The sequence below is a fragment of the Aptenodytes forsteri genome, unplaced genomic scaffold (genome assembly GCF_000699145.1).
Source record: "Aptenodytes forsteri isolate BGI_AS27 unplaced genomic scaffold, ASM69914v1 Scaffold69, whole genome shotgun sequence".
NCBI lineage: Eukaryota > Metazoa > Chordata > Aves > Sphenisciformes > Spheniscidae > Aptenodytes > Aptenodytes forsteri.
In genome coordinates this window covers 3,652,936-3,672,512 of record NW_008795885.1, presented here as the reverse complement: position 1 = coordinate 3,672,512, position 19,577 = coordinate 3,652,936, and the positions used below count along the sequence as shown (strand labels likewise).

Sequence of the window (19,577 nt, the reverse complement as noted above, 5' to 3'; positions counted from 1 at the left end):
GCGGGGCCGGGGCTGCCGGGGCTGGTCTCCCCTCCCCACCGGCACTGCGTCGCTGTGGCGAGAGCGGCAAAACTTTGGTTTGTGTGAACGGCGTGGGGAGAGCGTGCTGGCTTTCACGGCATGTAGGCTTTCGGGGGAAAATGGTACCTCCCGGGAGGCAAGCTGCGCACATCCCCAAAAGAAACGAGTGATTTTCAGGAGAAGGCATCAATCCGTCTCGGTAAACGCCGGTCCACATGAGCAGCTTTACGTTAGTCAGGTTGCCTGTATATTTGCAGACTCTAGACCTAATACTGTATCATCTGAATGGTAGGCATCACTTCTAGAGCACTAAAATGCCGGCTTATTCACGGGCTCACTTCATACGAGACTTTTTATCGTTATGGCCATTATCAGCACCTTTAGACCTTGCGCTGACAAAACTCCCACCCGAGACAGGAGTCTGTGAATAGGCCTCTGTAAGCAGAGTCTTTTCATTGGAGTGCAGTGCAGATGAGTGAGCTGGTACATGTTCATTCATGAATTCTGCGCTACTGCCCTGATGCTTCTGCCTGGCAACTTACAAGTCCCAAGTGTTCGGTTTTTTAAAACTGAAGTCCAGTGTAAAACGCTGTTGCCTATATCGAATGTGCGACTTTTACTCTCTAAATACATTTGTTGGATCCTGTTGAATTTGTGGGTAGAAAATAACGTGTTAAAAAAAAAAAAGGAAAATGACAGCTTGTTTAAGGGTTTACAGTAGATGACTTAAATCTGTAAGTCAGTTGGTTACAAATAGCAATTTTTAATTTTGCCAGTGATAGAGTATTAAAAACCTGGATGACTGGGAAATTTGCAGGTAATAACATGGTTGCCTTGGTACAGTATTTTTGCAGAAAGGGCATGCAATGAAAGTTATTGTTACAAAGCATACCTGTGCTTGCTGTACTGTAACTGATAGGGGCAGGAAAGGCTGTAGAAATACAATACAGTATCATTCTTGGCTTGCTGGCTAGGTCTTAAGCGTCTGCTGCTACCTTTTTGCCACTATAGCTACTCATGCTAGCCAGATTTAAACAGGCATAGGTTTAGGTATGCTTACCACACTTATACTTGACTTCACTGTACACCTATGCAGAAACATAAAAATGTAAAGCAGGAAATACTGTTGTGTCAGTTTTGTGTCCAGAGTTAACAACAACAACAAAAAAAGTGTGTACTGCTGAATAAGCAGTTGATACCAACTCTGTCACCTGGATTAATACTGTTACGTGTGGTCTGTCTAGAATCCTTTCAGCACGTGTGCTAGTGACTGTGGGTTTCATTTAAGAATAGTCTGCATTGGTGATACGTCATGGGTTTATTGTGTAGCTTGGGAAGGGATTTTAAAATGTGAACTCTCCTGTCTGAGGAAGGAAGAGTTAATGAAAGCTGAGGTGCAGTGGGTTTTTCTACCTTGCAAGGTGAGACAGTAGATGCTGAAACCCTTACAAAAGGTTTGATCAAGGAGGATAACCACACCCAACTAGTGCAGAGATGCGAGCCACTAAGTCTGCTCTGCTGTTGGATAGAACTAGGAAATAAGATTTAAAAGAAAAGCAGAAAGAAAACAGGAGATATGAACCATCTTAATCAAAGACCATGAGGTAGGGAAGGGAGAGAAGAACTCGGGGGGGGGGGTACATGCTCCGAGGGAAGATTGCACTAATGAGTATGGCAGCGACATCTGGGTCCTTAGGTCCCAAGGCTAGCTTTGAGATCCTTTCAGAGCCAGCATCCAGAGTGCTGATACTTATCTCAGACCCCCTCTGTTAGCCTAGGTGTATCTTAGCAAATCTATAAGGGAGATCCAACAATCCCTCTTGGTTCCTAAGTGTAATCTAAAACTGTATTGTTTTCTCTTGGTAACTTTGTCTCCAACCTTTTAATGTTGGAGATGATTTTGAGAACGTCTACAAAAACATACTCATTGCTTAGGTTACTGGTGGTGAAAGTATATCAGGTGAGACTGAAAAATGTGGGTATGTGATCCCTTTAGATGCAGTAAATCAAAATAATATACTAAAATAACCAACAGGAGACACTATCCTAAAACACCTTTGACAAACACAGGGATTGGAAGATGTGTTTTGTCAGACTGCAAAGACCTGCATTTGGACAGCTGTTGCCAAATACCGGAGTTCCTCTTTGGAAGGAGTGCCCTTTCTGCAAAGTATGTCTGGCAAATCCCTAAGCCATCATAGTCGGTAATTCTTCCTTGTATGACCAACTAAGGAGTCATGGGAGAAGAGGGGGAAGGTCCTGCTAGCAAGAAAAATAATAAATGCCTAAAAACTTGGGTAGGAGTAAACAGTCATCTTTCAATAGTGGAGTTCCACAGGGATCAGTTCAGGTGTCTCTGCTGCTCAACGTGCTCATAAATAAAGGGGTTGAACAGTGATATTTGCTGGTCTTTCTAAATAATTGAGGGTTTTAAAGACAGCATTGCCTGTGAAGCATTGCAGAAAGACCTTATTGGACTGATAGGGCATTTAAATGGTGGATGAAATTCAGTTTAGATAAATAAAATGGGGGTGGAGGAGAAACCATTTGGTTGTTTCCTTTCCCTAGTAAATCCTATAGTAAGGTTAAGATAGAGATGTCTGGAGACACATGTGGCATGGATGGAATGCCTGGTTAGAGGTGCTTGCTTGCCGTTTTCTTTGATGTAAGCTCTGCAGGGCAACTGACAAAGCTAGGAAGTCAAAAATGAACCACAGGAGGTAAGGCCATTTCAGCGCAGCATGTAGTTACGTGGTGGAACTCCTGGCCGCTGGCTACTATGGATGCTAAAAGCTTACATGGGTTTAACGGGCAAGTAGGCAAGTTTACATTCAGGAAATCCATTAAGACTGATTAAACATGGAAGATACAAACTGTTGTTGTAAATTGTTGAATGTTATAAGAATAATTTTTGACAGTATTGATAAAGGTTTGCTCTATTCTTGTATTCTTCTTGAGGCATCTGTGTTTGACCGCTGTTAGAGACAGTATTCTGGGCTAGACAGGCTTTTATTCTGACCCAGGACAACTATTTTTATGTTCTACTGAATGCCTGGCTAGTTCAACTTCCTTTTAGTCCATTTCTGACAAGGGGGTTGTGTGTGTACCACACAACCTGGTGTTGAAAATGCTGTAAAGATGAAATTTTGGTCTTTGTTTTACAAAGAGTATCTGTTCCTTCTCTGAAGGTTGCAACATTGGTCAATTGTGGACATTGGAATTTTGTTCTGAGTGTATTTCATCTAAAAGCTTATTTTCCACACTCCCTTGGAAAAAGATTTTCATAATTTAAGGTTCTAAACTTACATGTTCCTTAAAGACTAAAACCTTTTGTTAGCCTTATATAACCCATGCTGTATCTTTTGGGACAGAGTTTCTGAATTCAGGATTAGTCTAAAAATGGTATTTGAGTGAAGAGGAAATTCAGTAACAATTTTTTTGATACTCAGCAATGTTACGAAAAAGGAATTTCTCTTCATTGGAATTTTAGTTACGGAATTTTACTTAGCATGCACTCTCTTGCCTAACTGAGCCAAACTACATAACTATTTGAGTTGAAACTGTCTAATGTTGTTATTGTAGGCGTATTGCAGATCTATTAAATGGTCAAGAGCAGCTGTAAGTATTTCCAACCAAATCCTTAGGGCTTTCTTTCAGTTTCAAAGGTTAAATAAAATAATAATTTAAAAAAAAAAAACAGAAAAGTTACAGGCATTTTTCTTTGTGTGAGAGTGATAAATCAGGATCTTCCAAGGTTACCTTTTCCTTCATGGGCAGCCTTTCAATTGTGTGATCCTTGCTGAGGATCTGAAACCGAAAGGCACTCGGTACTTGCAACTTACCTTGAATTGACAGTGTGAGCTGAATCATAGGTGGTTTCTGTCCTTGAGTTCTTAGCACAGAGCGAGTTTAAATCCAGTGTGTGGTTTGAACTCAAGATTTCAGTGTGCAGAATGATGTCTTGCTCTGTCAATCCTATTTATGAGTGCTGTCATAGTAGCATCTACTTTTGTAATGGCAATAGTAATCAAATCACATAACTCCTTTGTATAAGCATCATTTTATAGAAATGGATTGTTTTTGCACTTGATGCTTTGAAGTTTAAACAGTTTTTGTTTTTAAAGTATGCCAATTATTTTCCCTTCCATTCCTTCATTAAAAAAAAATAAACGGGCCTTTTTTCTGTGCGTCTCAAGAGTAATTTCTTATACAGACTGTTTGCCATGTTTATTTTGAAAACCACTTGCTTATTTTGCTTTGGGGTGCATTTAAAGTAGGCCAGTCCCTCCTTCAGTAACACTTTTGCTTACTTACTTCTGACTTTTAGTACTGGACCTGAGGATTTTCCAAAGAGATGCAGGCGTGCTGCTGACAGCACATGGTGCTAGCTGTCTGAATGTGAGCGTGGAGTGCTTAGCTGAACCAGGATGAGAATTATCTTTGAGCAGAAACTGCATGTGTAAATTTGCCTGTGCTCCAGGTCACATTGTGCCACGAACTGCAACTTGCTTCTTACCCTCACACCTTCAGGCAAGCAGCGAGCATTTTCATGCAAGCAGTTCCTGCTGATAGGGAAGGTTGTTGAAGAGGTGGATCTGAGGCCTCATTTGGGACTGTTGTGGTAGGTCCGTTGGACCTTGCTTTGAGGTAGGAAGAGAGGAGATACAGAGGGCATGGTGTCCTTTTGGTGCTGGCCAAGGTGGCAGGTGGATGTGGAGTATGGTCTTCTTCATGCGTTGCACCAGCCAGCATAGCTGTAGTTGAAGATTTTAACTTCCTTTTCCTCTTGAAGGGGTTCTGTCCACCTCATCTTTCCCCTTGAAAAATGTCCTAAGCATTTCACTGCAGGCTCTTCTATGGTGAACATGCGCTTTGCTCCTCCTACTGAAGCAGTGCTATAGTGGAGAAGACAATCCAACGCTAAATTGGCCAGAAAGAGGATGTTGGATTTTTGTTAAGCAAGACACTGCTCTAAGAGGAGGGAAGCCAGTCCCTATCAAAATGCATGTTGATCTGTAGAGAGTCATAAAGAAAAATTAATACCAAGCAGCAAATGTTTTCTGTGGAAGCTCTGTAGCTTCTTAACCCAGTGTTCCGGATGAAATTCCTCACTTGGGTACCAGGAACGAGAACTTGCAATGTATAGCCCAGGTTTTGACAACTAAAATTCTTTACTCAGTGCGGGGAGAGTATTTTCTTCAGTTTTGTCTGGTTCAGTTCAACAACTGGTTGATTCGGAATTAAAAAACTGCGTGTTGAAAAAACAAGAAAAGAAAATTTCTTCTATCATTCTGTAAATAATAAACAATTGAGCGTAGACATACCATTTCACTTGAGGGTCTCTAATCATGGAGTGAAATGGGCTCTTAGGGTAGATATTTTGAACCTTGCCATGGGAGATCGTTACTGACTCTTGTCCAAATGCTTATCTTGGCCGTTAAGTTACTTGTCTAAACATTATCTCTCTCTGCATGTTTCTTAGTTAGAAAAGAAGAAAGCTTTTTTTGAGTATTTGTTGGCACAGTTGACATTCCATTCTTGTTAGAAAATGAGTTTTAAGTTTTACAGATAGTTGTTCAAATCCCTTTACAGTTGGGATTTGTGGCAAAACCATTGTTCTGCTGCAGCCAGGAGTTTGCATTGAACTGCAAACTCAACACCTGCTTCACTATGTCTCAGAAAACATGATAAAATACACATTTTTTCACAATGGCTTATGTGTATATCTGATTCCTGTTAATACTGTGACTGAGGCATTGTTTCTGTCATGCCATCCATGATGGAAAATAGGTTTGTTGATTCAATCAGCTATGGACAAAGTGTTTAGCTGTCAACACTTGTGGACCGTCATGTCAGAGAAGCTAATGCTATCGTAGCCACCTTCTTTCAGGAATACGTTAATGCTTGTTTCTGTGGAAGAAACTGCCCTGCTACCTCTGTAAATAAACAGATTACTTGGTTTTTAGTACAATCAGTAGTACCTAAGTCATAACTTTATTATATAAAAAATAGTTTAAAACAAGCTTTTCTTTTTCTTCTAATATGAACTTAAAATAGACTACTTATAATGGCATGTATTTACATGTTTCCAGTTACAGAAGCACTGAGATTTTATTTGTAACATTGTATTGCACCATTCCTATTTTTAAAAGGCAACTTGTGGGTGCGTCTACACTGAAGTTTTAATTTGCATCGGGAATGACTTCTGTGAAACAAATGTCCCAATTATCACCTCTCACTGTGCTTTGCTTTGCATCGAGGGGCATTCTTGGAGCGCACAGAGCAGACTGAATGTAGCTGAACCAGAAGATGGAATTCAGGAGCACTTAATCCACTGTAACCTTTTGTGAACATTCAGTTCACAGGACCAGATCAGGGCTCATCTGACTTAAAACCTGCAAAAAGTTTGTGTGTTGATATCGGCACGTTGCCACCATCTGTAACACTGGTGTGCTCCTACTGCACTGCACTACTTGCTAATGCATACCTAGATTATATGTCCTAGTGATACAGTATTTGAATCTAACTGTAGTTAATCTGCAAGTTGATTAATAGGATGCTTGTGATATCATGCATTCAACACAATGCACAGGTCAATGTCTGCTCAAGTCTTAATTGACTTGGAAGCTAAAGGGACTATATATTGTATAAATCAAAATTCAGTACTTAGAGTGGGCAGTGAAAGAGTAGTTAGTTGTTGCAGAGTATTGCATTATCTGTGTATTCTTATTAGTCTGTGTACTCAATGCATTGTTCTGTCAAGAAATTGAGAGGTTACTTTTTTCTATAAAAGGAGCGCTGGAGCAGTTTTGAATAGCTGGAATGAATAGATGATCATTCTGTGTAATTTTCACAGCTTTCTTGTACTTAAAAAAGAGCTGTTAATAATGAAAAATTATATTAGAGAATTGTTATATCTTTATTTTCAAGTTATTTCTTCTGTCAGCCACTATGCATTTTTGTTGTTAGTTTTGGTTATCTTTTTTAGTTAAAAAAATCATATTTCTAATGGAGAAAATGAATAGCTCTTGAAGTAAGTACTCTTAAGAATACTGAAAAAGTTTTTTGCACATAGAGCTTTTAGGATTTGAAAGTAATGGTATTGTTTGTGTTAATATGAGAATTGTCGTACTTGAAAAACATTGCAGTAGTCTGCAAGGGGTTGGATATAACAAAGTCGTTCTTTTAGCTTGTTACAGAGACAGTACATCTGAAATTGAATAAGTATTTTCAAGTTCATTTGAAAGCATTTCCCTAAGTGTGATTGTGTAATAAGCCTAAATGATTCTGGTTGGAGCGCGGGTAAATTTACCAAAGCCCTGTGGTACGAGAAGCAAATACGTGTTCATTCCACCGTGTCTTTAGGTGTGTGTCCAAGTGTGCGTAGTATTGTGTAAAGGATTGTAATGGACAGTTTCATAGGCAGAATTCTACCAGTAACAGCTGTTTAAATGCTTGCTCACATAGTAAATAGCCACATTTGAAAAGACCACCAATTATGAATGGTGGTCAGTGAAGAAATACTCACTGTAGCTGTAGCATGTGCCCCATCTGTGGAAGTCCAAGTACTTGCTAGGAGGGACTAGCTATCCTCTTCAGTCACTCAGATCAAAGAAGTTTTATCTTCCTGAATATTGTCTGAAAAGGTCAATCAGGAAATAAAAATAGTCACCCCTGGCCCTAGTTTTGTTTATAGTCCAACAAATTGAGCTGGCTTTATCACAGTAAACCTGAATGATTCTTCTGTGGTCTTCTGCTAGCCAGAAGGTTGTCCGGGCTTTGGGAAAGTGATCATCTGACACTGCACGTTGTGTGGAAAAAAGTACAAAGATGTGAATATTACTTTCATCTATGTATGTACAATATGTATGAACCATTACTAGGAATTAAGATTGCATAAAAAGAAAGAACATGTACTCCCTCGTGCTTTCACGATGAAGCAGAATTTAAACATATAAACTTGCGTATTTGCTGTTGACTTCATTTAGGCATTCTCACCATGCCTCCTCTCGTTACAATAAGCAGACCTTTAGTATCTGAACAATCACTAATTTCACAAGGGATAGTCTTCTTACAGCACAGTGATGCTCATCCTGAGAAAGGGTAACCAAATGTTCTGTGTATTTCCAAATGGTGATGCTGCTTTTGGTTCTTGGTTTGTCTAAGGTCTTTTTCAATATTTATGGTTTCCCCATCTCCTCCATTTAAAAAAAAAAATGGGTAAGAATGACAGCTTTTACAACCAGTCATTGATACCTTGGAAATACTCTTACATTTGTAATTAGTGATCCTTCATTTGGCCTTGCACTGTCAGTGTCCTCAGCCAGTCACTAATCACCAGAAAATGCATTTTGACTTACTGGTTACCGCTCTTAAAAACTAAACTCATCTCTAATTTATGAGGAATTTTTGTTTTTCTTCCTTGTTCTTTGGAGTCTGAGCTAGCAGGTCTGTAAAATCTGAGCTGGCGAATCATTAAGAATTTAATTTAGGAATTTTTGTGTTGTGGAAGCATGTTGTTTTCTTGTTGTCACCTTTGCCTTACTTTTGTATCTCAGTGTTAAGAAAGGTCTTTCAGAGTGACCACTCTTTTGGCAAAAGTACAAGATGTGTTTTCCCAGAGTCTATTTGTGTTAGCTTTTAAACCTCTAGAAACTCATCCAAACAAGGCAAGAAAAGCATACTTCTTCCTTGCTCTGTTCCAAGACTGTGGTTCATTGCCTGTGATGCTTTCCCACCTCTTTCTGACCTAGGAAATAAGATCTGTTTCAGAAGGTAAATGGATGTTTTGTTGTGACGGGGTTAGTAGGGATGTTCTGCTCAGAATGGTAACTTGCCTAGCAGCGTGCTTCGGAGCAGCCCAAACGTACACGAACTGCTGAGGATTATACGTCTTAAGGACAGATTGACATCTCCCTTGAGTTTACTGGAGTGTGTAGGAAGGTTCTGGTCATGCACATAGAAGCCTACTTCTTTTTTACTGGTGTCCTGGTTTCAGCAGGGATAGAGTTAATTTTCTTCCTAGTAGCTGGTATAGTGCTGTGCTTTGGATTTAAGATGAGAATAATGTTGATAACACACCGATGTTTTAGTTGTTGCTAAGTGGTGCTTACACTAGTCAAGGACTTTCCAGCTTCCCATGCTCTACCGACTGAGAAGGCTGGGGGTGCACAGGAAGCTGGGAGGGGGCACAGCCAGGACAGCTGACCCAAACTGGCCATGCCATACCATATGATGTCACGCTAAGTATATAAACTCAGGGAAAGCTGACCGGGCGGCCGCTGCTTAGGGACAGGCTGGGCATTGGTCGGTTGGTGGTGAGCAATTGTTTTTCATTTGCATCACTTGTCTTTCTTGGGGTTTATTTCTCTTTTTGTTATTTTCCTTTTCATTACCATTTATTATTACTATTATTATTATCATAATCATCAATTATTAAACTGTTCTTATTTCAACCCACAAGTGTTCTCACTTTTACCCTTCCAATTTTCTCCCCCATCCCACTGGCCCTGCCGTCCCCCGGTGAACGAGCAGCAGTGTGGTGCTTAGTTGCTGGCTGCGGTTAAACAACGACACCTGGTTAGCTGTGGGGGTTTTTTTAAGATCCTTTAGCATGAGACAATGGGAAAGATCATTGAGAATGAGCTATCCAAGACCATTTTCAAGTGTGGGGTTTTCAATCAACATATACATTGTATGTGCTCAACTTCTTGGACTATATAATGTTTAAAACAGAAAGATGGAGTAATGGTGATATACTATACCAATACACATTGCAAATGTATCTTTTGGTTATAGAATGAATGCAAAAATTGTCATTACTGTCATAGGTTACTATCAGTTAAAACACACGGACTATTGGGGACCATCAATATTTGCATCTGTTGCCCTGAGAATGGATTGCTGAGGTGTTGTTGCTTTCCTCGTAAAGTAATTCTAAGTTAGGAGACCCTACAACAATATGACTTTGAAAGGGACCACTCAGTCTGTACCAACCAAAGCTTTTGTCTCTTTGAATTTCATCTGCAGGGGATAACAGGAGAGAAATTATTTGGTGTGAACCACCAAATTACAGGGTTGAAACTGTATGCTAATTCTGACACAAGTGAAGTAATCACCTGAACAGCATAATGCTGTAGCTTATAAGTTGTTCTCCTTTCACATATGCTGTTATCTGTGCTAGAACTCAAGAACCATAAAATGTAAAATAAAAGAGAAGGAAAATGGGAACTCCTTTGAGGAAGAAAAAAAAATTATAAAACGTGCTGCCCTTTGACAGTTTACTATCTATTTATCATGGCTTTTTAGAGGGGGATAAAGCAGCGGTAAAAGCAACTCCAGGATTTATAATGCACAGCCTCAAAAACAACAACATTAAAATTTAAGCCCTTCAACAAATGTATACTCTGTGCTCTGATGCATACCTCGCTGTGAGCATCCATATGCCACAGATGAGATGCCAGAACTGCAACTTTACCTCAGACCTGACGTCATCTCCACAGTCCTTTTCCCCAAACTCTCCTCACTAGAAACATGAGATGCATCTCTCCTCTGGCCTCTCTCCAGGCATCATGAAAAAAAGCAGTTGCTTGGGTTTAAGGAAGAGGCATCATTCTAAAACAGGTCTGCCCCCCACAATAATTTTTCCTTCTTGCAAGTATTCATAGTTTCTTCTCAATTCAGATCATCATAAACACACCAATATTGTTACTTATTTTCAGTCTTTTGATCTTTAAAGCATATCCATGTCTGCCAGGTTCACTGCCTTTGGGAACTGATACTGCATCTTAAAATACTGAACTGATTGTGGTTTTATTAATGAAGATGACCCTGATTGCTCCACAGACTTCAGCAGAACTGAATACTGCATAAACAAAAATGTTCTACAAATGTCTTGATTTTATGTTTTCTAATGAGGCAGCACAGCATCATGTGTGACTGAGGGGGGTCAGTCAATCAAATCAGTCGCCACAAATTGTGAATTGCTTGTTGACATTTGTTCATTTATTAAACTCAGATGCTGACATTAGTAGATAACAAATTCATGTAAAGAAGTTGGGCTTAGCTCAGAAATGAAATGCAGGAATTCCGATTTAATCTAAATAAATTACTTTCAATGAACAATTTTGCACTCATGAATGGAAATAAAAAAGTCTGCGAGATCTTAATGAATATCCATGGAATAAGACGTCTGTTATTATCTTAAAGTGCTTCTGAAATAATATTCATATTGATTTTTCTTTAAATAATCCTTGTTAACGGCGGCAAACTGCCAGTACCAAAGAATGTGCTATGTGATTTTATTTTGTGTTTAGCTGTAAAAAAAAAATTACTATGTTAAAAGGAGTAGACTTTCATACCCCTTTTGTGGAATGCTGGCCATAAATCGTGAAACTTTCAGTTGATAATGAGACCTTCTAGCTGCTTATATTCTTTGGAGATTAGTTGCCTGACTTTTATTCAAACTTGAAAAAGTACCTCTTTCAGATTCTCTATATATGCAAGATGGTGTTTGCTGTTTCTGATTTATTAGGTGTCCTGCACTGGTCTAATATTGTGGACCAATAAGAGTGTTTTAAGAACATGCTTTGGGCCAGAAATTATTTCAATTCTTTTGGCACACATTGATTTTTTTTTTTTTTTTTTTTTTTTTGTTTGGACGAGGTGGTATTACATAGTTTTATACTTTCACAGAGAAAATGGATGTCTTGGTAAGGCTTATAAGGCCTCAAGATAAAGTCTGCCATGGATGAGTACTGATTTTTTTCTTTAGTTTTTTTTTAGCCTATTGACATGTTTTCTAGATTAGTGAACCACAATTCTGATCTGGTATACAGTGCTTTACAGATGTTTGTTTTCCCAATGGAGAACATTTGCCTGTCAGCTTTCCATATTGTGCAGTAATGATTTGCTAAAACTGAACACAAAACATGTTGAGAACTCTGACATCATTATCATAATCTAAGTTGAGACACCTGTAAGGTATGTGTGCATGAATCTTTTTACCTGCTTGCTTCATTGGATGCCTCCCTCCCTGCCCCAGCCCTGCCTTGTGCTGGAGGGGCAGTGAGTGATTCATTTCTCTACATTCTCTTCAAACCCTCATGATTTTCTGGCTGATTAGCTTAGTAAAATTAAAAACAGAAAGGGCTGCAAAGTTGATTTCATAATGGGAAGCAACACTTTATGGTGTAGATACTGATGATCATTTAGGAAATAAATGATGATTTTGTTTAGTGACTGTAGGTTTCAGGTGATCAGATGAAGAAACATAATAAAGGTGGGTGTTTTTCTCTGCCTGCCCTGCCCCCACCCCCGCCTTTTTTTTTCCCTGTGATTCTTTGCAGCCTGATGGAAGCTGCAAATGCTTACGGAGTGCACTGTTGATTATACACCGGTGTGTTAGCTAACTGGCAGGGGATTAACCTGAGTTGAAAGAGGAAGCCAGGTCTAGTCTTAACAAAATACTGTTAGAACAGCAAGTAACTGGTAATATTGGAGCAATGCTTCTGACACTAAAAAGGCAATAATAAATTCATTTTGTTTGCTGCAGGGGCGAGGAAGGCCGGTAAATTTATTGCATCTGATTCTCCCTTCACACCAATTTAATTCAAGAATATCTTAAATTCTGTTCTTGTTTGCAGTTGGATTGGTAGTTAAAATTAATAATTGATGAATGCTAAGTACGATCAGTAATCAATTGCCAGATTGGTTCAATGTATAATGGAAAATCTGCAATGAAAGAGAGACCCTAAAATTCACTGGCATGTTTTCTGCTCTGACTCTCATAGAGATGAAACCCATCTCCATCTCTGTAATACCTCCATAATAAATATGCAGGTAAATTATTTTTTGAATTTAAATTCAAATCCCATCTCTATGCATAATTCGTATCATCTTCATATTCATAGGTGTTCAAAAGTAGGTGGAACAAGAATAAAACTGAGTGAAAAAGGCAGTTTTATTCATTACTAAAGAAACTTGCTCACAGAGTTGATTTGATTGGCAGTAGCATAAAGAGAATACTCTTCTATTTCCAGAGAATCATTCATTTCAAACGACAAAACAACCTTGGTCATCTCCCCTTCTGCCTTCTCCTCGTCCTTAGCATAACAGTATTTTTTTGACCATTTGAATCTTCAGCTCGTCTAGTTAAAAGACAATAGCCCATGTTACTGTAAAGTGATTTCAGCTGGTTTGATCTATACTAGTCTATTTTTATTGTTCTTGCAACATTTATGTATTTAAAAAAAAAGAAAGCAAAATATTTTAACCTCTTCACATTCTTCTTCTGTATTACTTTAGAAAAGATGAAATGTCGTTTGTGATGGAAACAATCATATTAGATGTATTTCCCTTGCAGATGACCATCTAAATTAGAGCTGGTTTAATTTATTCTTTAAATAAGTAGCCCAACAAATCTTACTTTCTTTCTCCTGTCAGTCCCTATTTTGTGAACTGGTTATGTTTGCTATTTGTGAATGAATACAAAAAATATTTACCAAATAGCCTGTTCAAATAGTTTGCCATGGTGCTTCTTTTGAACCATGTGATTTAACTTTATTGAATGCCTAGTAAGACCATTTTATTGTGTTTTTCCCTAGTCGCAGCCAAAACAGAATAAGAATGATTAGCAAGATGTGTTAGTCATCCACAATGGCATGTGGCCATTGGAAGACCTATTTCATGCTTGAGAGTCATGCCTGTTAAAGTTTGTTTTATCAACATACTCATATCTTTACAATAGTGAATTGGCAGATTTGAGAAACTCCAGAATTTCCATCCCATGACAAACTTTGGTATTTTGGCTTTTGTTTTTGTTTTGAGTTAGGATGAGTAATTGAAGTGTTGGCATGATGTGGATAAGGGACAGTTTCACAGCAAGGAGTTTTTCAACAATTTTGAATTAAAATTTACGAACACTTTCACATTTTACATTTTTGTTAATTAAAGACATTCTTGACTCAAAGTAACTGGATCGCAAGAACAAACTATGTTTACCTCTTGTACCATGGTGCCTTATGAGAGTTTTGCTGCAGGTCCCTTTTTTAACTGTTTTCACCTTCTGTCTTTGGTTCCTGCTTGGACTGTGTTTTACATGTTACACCAAAAGTGGTGCAGCTTTTATATGACATATTTCCATGCTGGAACATAGGGAGGTTGCAGAAGCTGTGTTTATCTGCTGAGTCCAGTTATAAAATTCTGAGACTTTTCTAATAAGAACAATAAACATTATTGAATGGTATGGAATCACATTTGCCTTTCTCACAGCTGCTATCTTGATAGGTTGTAGCTGTCTGGTTGGTTGTTGCCCAAACTGTATGTCTTCCATTTTACTTCTCTGTTTGCAGTTGATGAGACTGATATTTTAAGGCAAAGTTCTTGCTGTCTGTAATGCATGATGTTGCAGTTAATACAGCTAAATTTTATCCCTTTTCTCTTGCTCCCGCTGCCCAAGTAGTAAGTACAGTTTTTCCTTTCTGATATTACAGCCCTCTCCTGTATTGTCAATGCCTCCCCACCTTTATCATCAGCAAACTAAATCAGCATACTCCTAAGTTTATGCCAAAGTCAATAATTAAAATATTAAATAAGATGTATAACAAACCAAAGGAATATTGCTCAAACATGTATGTCAGAAAAAAATAGGAACACTGAAGTAAAGAGCAGTGTGTTTCTGGCAAGCTTTTGATGAAGGTTAGATTGCATTGGCAAATTTTCTTGAGAGGGAGAAAAAAAATCCTAAAAGCAAATGGTTTATAAAACTGTTCCCCTCTCTACCATTATCCCACTCAAATTGAAACTGAAAAAATCAGAATTCTTGCAGCATTGCCCATACCAAGGATGATCTGTTCCTTTACATTATTTTGGTGACTCCTTGCTCCTTTACGGATGTCTAGGGCTATTCTCACCTTCCTTCCTCCCAGCTCCTGGAGCTTTCTTTAAAAAGTGCTCTCAATCCTCTTTATGCAAAGAGGAAGAAATATTCTCCACTGTATTTAATGGGTGCAGCTTCAGAAGCTGAAAAACTGGGCATTCTACACCTGTCTTCTTGTGATGAGTGCCAAACAGGGTGTAATTGGTATGCTAGTCAGAAAGCTGACAGAAATCTTGATGTTTCAGGGGAAGTAAGGGATTAGATTTCAATATGCAGATAGGTTTCTACCACCATCCCATCTTCCTCCTCACATTTCTGGAATGTGGATTGTGGATAAATTTAATGATTCCTGAATGTAGAAGAACTCAGCTCCAGTAACTCTGTCAAACAAAAATGAAAAATAGCATGTTTTTAAATGGCACTTGAAAATTGTATGGGTCTGTGAGTTATAGGACCTGACATGTCCTCAGTTTTTATCCAGCCAGCATAATAATTGCAGTTGTGAAAAGTGACTGTAACAGTGGCATAAAATTCTTGTCTTCATATGTATTATGAAAAATCCCATTTTAATTTATTTGTAAATTTTTCATCTGAAAATATACTGTGGAGGAATTGGGTTTCTTTAGTCCAACAGATGGTGCTGGGTGATGATAGTTCTCCAACAGAGAACCACACCTGTGAGGTAGAATAATTCACTTAAATTTAAGGACTCCTCCTGCATGCAAAGGAGGAGAGAAGTAACTTGACCATGATTACAATAAAAATTGTAACTTAGAAGAACGTATCTAACCATCTGTAGTTCTGTAACAGCCTTTTCAATATGAGCAGGAGAGACAAGGAATGTGCCTAAAATTGGTATGCGATCATTTTGTGAAAGAGACTGTACGACATGGTTGCCCACGTTACCAGGAGCTGTCTTGATGACTCAGGAGAGTTCTTCCCGCTTATCTTCAGAATAACTGCGTTGATTTTCAGTGTCTGCTGGTTGATAGCAGTAAGTTCAATATTGATCTGTTGACATCACCAAGGGATCAGCCAAATTCTCCTAGTCACATTCTCATCTCAAACTGAAATCAAAACCTCTTTGGGGGCCAATGTTGTGGTCTTCTACATTCTTAATGCCTGGCTAGTGGGAAATGTATCTAAACATGAGCATGTAGTGCACTGGATATGTGTGTGTCATGTTTAAAGGAAACTTAAATTTGCCTTTCAGTAAGAATCAACTCTAATGATAGCATGGATACCTTTTCCATTCTGCTTGTGGAGACATCTTGTTTGGAAACACTAAGTATTTGTTTTCAGACCTTTCAGACACTTCAAAATCTAAAAAAAAAAAAAAAATCACATCTGAAAATCCTGTTTTCTCTATACTGACTAATGTATGCATGTATGTTTGTAATATAAATTTAAAATGAACTGGTTATCCTAAATTATTTGAGCCTTTATAGTGTAAGAATGGCTGTACTGGGTCATATCAAAGGTGTGTTTAGGCCAATACCCCGTTTTCATCTGTATTGAGAAGCACATACCTAGAAAGGAGTGTAAGAACAGGGCAAGCATCTAAGGATACTTGCCCAGAGCAGTCCCTCAACCTTCAGAAATCTGAAGCCAAATCTGAAGCTTCAGCTCTGTTCCTCGTATCAGAAGAGTAATGTAGATTTGCACGCAGTGCTCAAGATGTAACACAGAATCGCAGAATGGATGAAGTTGGCAGGGACCTCTTAAGATCATCTAGTTCAACCCCCCTGCTTAAGCAGGGTCAGCTAGCAAAGGTTTCCCAGGACCGTGTCCAGTGGAGTTTTGAATATCTCCACAGACAGAGATATTCATACAGTGAATTTATACAGGGGATAATGCTTAATACTTCTTAACAGTTGTTGGGTTTTGGGTTGCCTTTTTTTTTTTTAAACTACAGTTGGACATGGAGTTGATGATTTGTGGAATTCTTGCTTAGATTTCAAGAGTTCTTTGCTTGTGATAATAGGCCACTTATTCTGTTTAATATATGAAATTAGGATTATGTTCAATATTAATCATTTTTTATTTATTTACATGGTATTTCATCTGCCATTTAATAATAATCTTGCAGCTCTTCAGTTGGGCAGAAACTTACTATTACGAAGAACTGTGATTACAAAAAAACCCCAACCAACTAGTGTCACCTCATTTCTCATCTCAGCTCCTGTACTGGCTTGTTGAGTAGCAGACACTAGCTCTGGTCTGTCAGACTTACTGATGACCTCTGTGCGCTGTGAAAACTGAGCACTTATTCCTGCCCTGTTTTGTATCTCTTAACCAACTACTAATTCATTTTTGCCTTCTGTGGCTTCCTCAAGAACCTTTGGTGGGGGACCTTGTCAAATAACTTCTGGAAATCCAAGTAGACTAATCAATCAAATCTCCTTTATTCAAATGCTTGCTGAATCTTTCAAAGAAATTCTGTGGTTTTGAGACATGGCTTCCCTTTATAAAAGCCACATTGATTCTTCCCCAGGCTATCATATGTATCCATATATGCACAGATCCTATTCTTAGAGCTTTAAATTACTTTAGCGATATAGAGCAAGTGTGTAGTCCTCTAGTTCTCCAGATGTCTCTCATAACCGTTTTTAAAAAGCGTCACATTTGTTTCTTTCCAGTCTCAAAAGGCTAAGTAAGTAGTGTACAAGAGGTTACATATCACCTTAATTTGAGCTATTTCATCCATGGGTTCAAGTCAGCCCATTAAGTGAGTCTCAACCGGTGCCCATAATGTGCTATTGGTCATTTTGTCTGTTTGTTCCATAATGTTTTCTGCCTCTTCTCTCTCTCTCCATTTTGGGAGGTTTGAAGACTTTTTTCCTTCTATCTTCTGAGTAAAGAAAGGTTCTGGCATTGGAAGAACTTCAGTTTGTTTAACATCAGATTTATCACAGGGTGTTCAGTAGACACAAACTCTTTACAGAATTAAAATTTTATAATGACAGTGCAGCCACTCTTCACTGTATTATGGCCATTCTGTGCTGCAGAATGCTGTAGAGATTGCCTTCAACACAGAGTATTTTTCATTCAGTGAAAAACAGATAAGAGATTGCTCTCCTGCCCCTTGAGGCAAATGCCTGTAAATAGTAGATCTGAGGGAAGAGTGAAGCAGAAGCAGATGATTGCAGTTCATTTGTGAGATTTCATCCTACGCCTTCCTTTTACTGTACTTTAGCACAGTTTGGGCAAGGTGAAGGTCTTCACATATTTTTACTGTTTTTTATGTCTGTCCATGTGGCGTTAGCTACTTTAAGTCCAGCCAAGGAGAAATCTGTATGACTAAAGATAAGCAAAAAATTTTGTGAAATTACTCTACATCCCCATGCTGTGACTAATCAGTTAATTTGTCTTTTTGATGAACTGTGCAAGGGACAGAACAGTTGGGGAAGTTGAGGGATAGAAGTTGAATTCCTAGCTAATAGGCAGATTGAGAAAACTTATTTGCTGTTATAGGCATAGTTTTTGGTATGGAAATGGTGAATGAAGATTACAAGTCTTGCATCAAATCTGCTGTTTTCCAGTGGTGCTGGAAATGACTCAGGTAACAATTTGTTTGTATAGTTTTTAAGAGAAATGCATGTGACTGAATGGCTGGAAAAAATATTGTCATTATTGGATGGTGAAATTCATGCCTAAAATACATCCATTTAAACTGACTGAGCTATGTAAGGAGTGTTTCAGTATCTACTAATCTGTAGTAGATAACAAGCTCCTTGGCTTGTTAGTCCTTTCTGTCAGCTTTATCATGTCAGTGGTCATCTATGGCCTTACATTACAGTATCAGTTTTGTTGTAGAAAAAACTCTGTTGTTTAACTGCTTGGAGGCAAAACAGGTAAGTGACAGTGTTGGCTGAACCTAACTGTGCTTAGTGTTGTCCCTAAAACAGTAAGAGTTGCTGTTGTGAACACTATAATTCATGTAGATGCCTTAAATGCATGTGTGCACACGCACACACACAGCCACATGCAGTCACACCTCAGATGGATGAGAAGGAAACTTGCAGGTTTCTCACATGTAATGACTTTTATGGTTTCTTGTGCTGTCAGATGAATGGGAACCACCAGAGAGTGTGCACTGCTGAAAATGAAATGAATTATATGTATTTAGAAGCCTAATGTAAGACTTACTTACTTTTCTTTGGAAATGTTTGTCCCAGCTTGTATCAGTGATGGACAACATAGCATTCTGAATTTCAGTAAAAAGTCTCTCCAAGGAGTGTTGGAATCTGTAGGCCATAACAGTTCTTGAGTCCCATTAGAGATGGTAAATGGACTATTTTAAGTTTTGCCTGGATAGAATCATAGAATCATTTAGGTTGGAAAAGACCCTTAAGATCATCAACTCCAACTGTAAACCTAATGCTGCCAAGTCCCCCGTGTCCCTAAGCACCACATCTACATGTCTTTTAAATACCTCCAGGGATGGTGACTCAACCACTTCCCTGGGCAGCCTCTTCCAGTGCTTGACAACCCTTTCGGTGAAGAAGTTTTTCCTAAACACCAATCTAAACCTCTCCTGGTGCAACTTGAGGCCATTTCATCTTGTCCTATCGCTTGCTACTTGGGAGAAGAGACCAACACCCACCTCGCTACAACCTCCTTTCAGGTAGTTGTAGAGAGCCATAAGGTCTCCCCTCAGCCTCCTTTTCTCCAGGCT

At 38.7% G+C, this 19,577-nt stretch overlaps 1 protein-coding gene across 1 annotated transcript in view; it reads left to right on the top strand.

Annotated features, from left to right (window-relative positions):
• CAMK4 (calcium/calmodulin dependent protein kinase IV) overlaps window positions 1-19,577 on the top strand; it is a 179,828-nt gene that overhangs the window by 2,225 nt on the left and 158,026 nt on the right. The gene's annotated exons all lie outside the window — the stretch shown is intronic.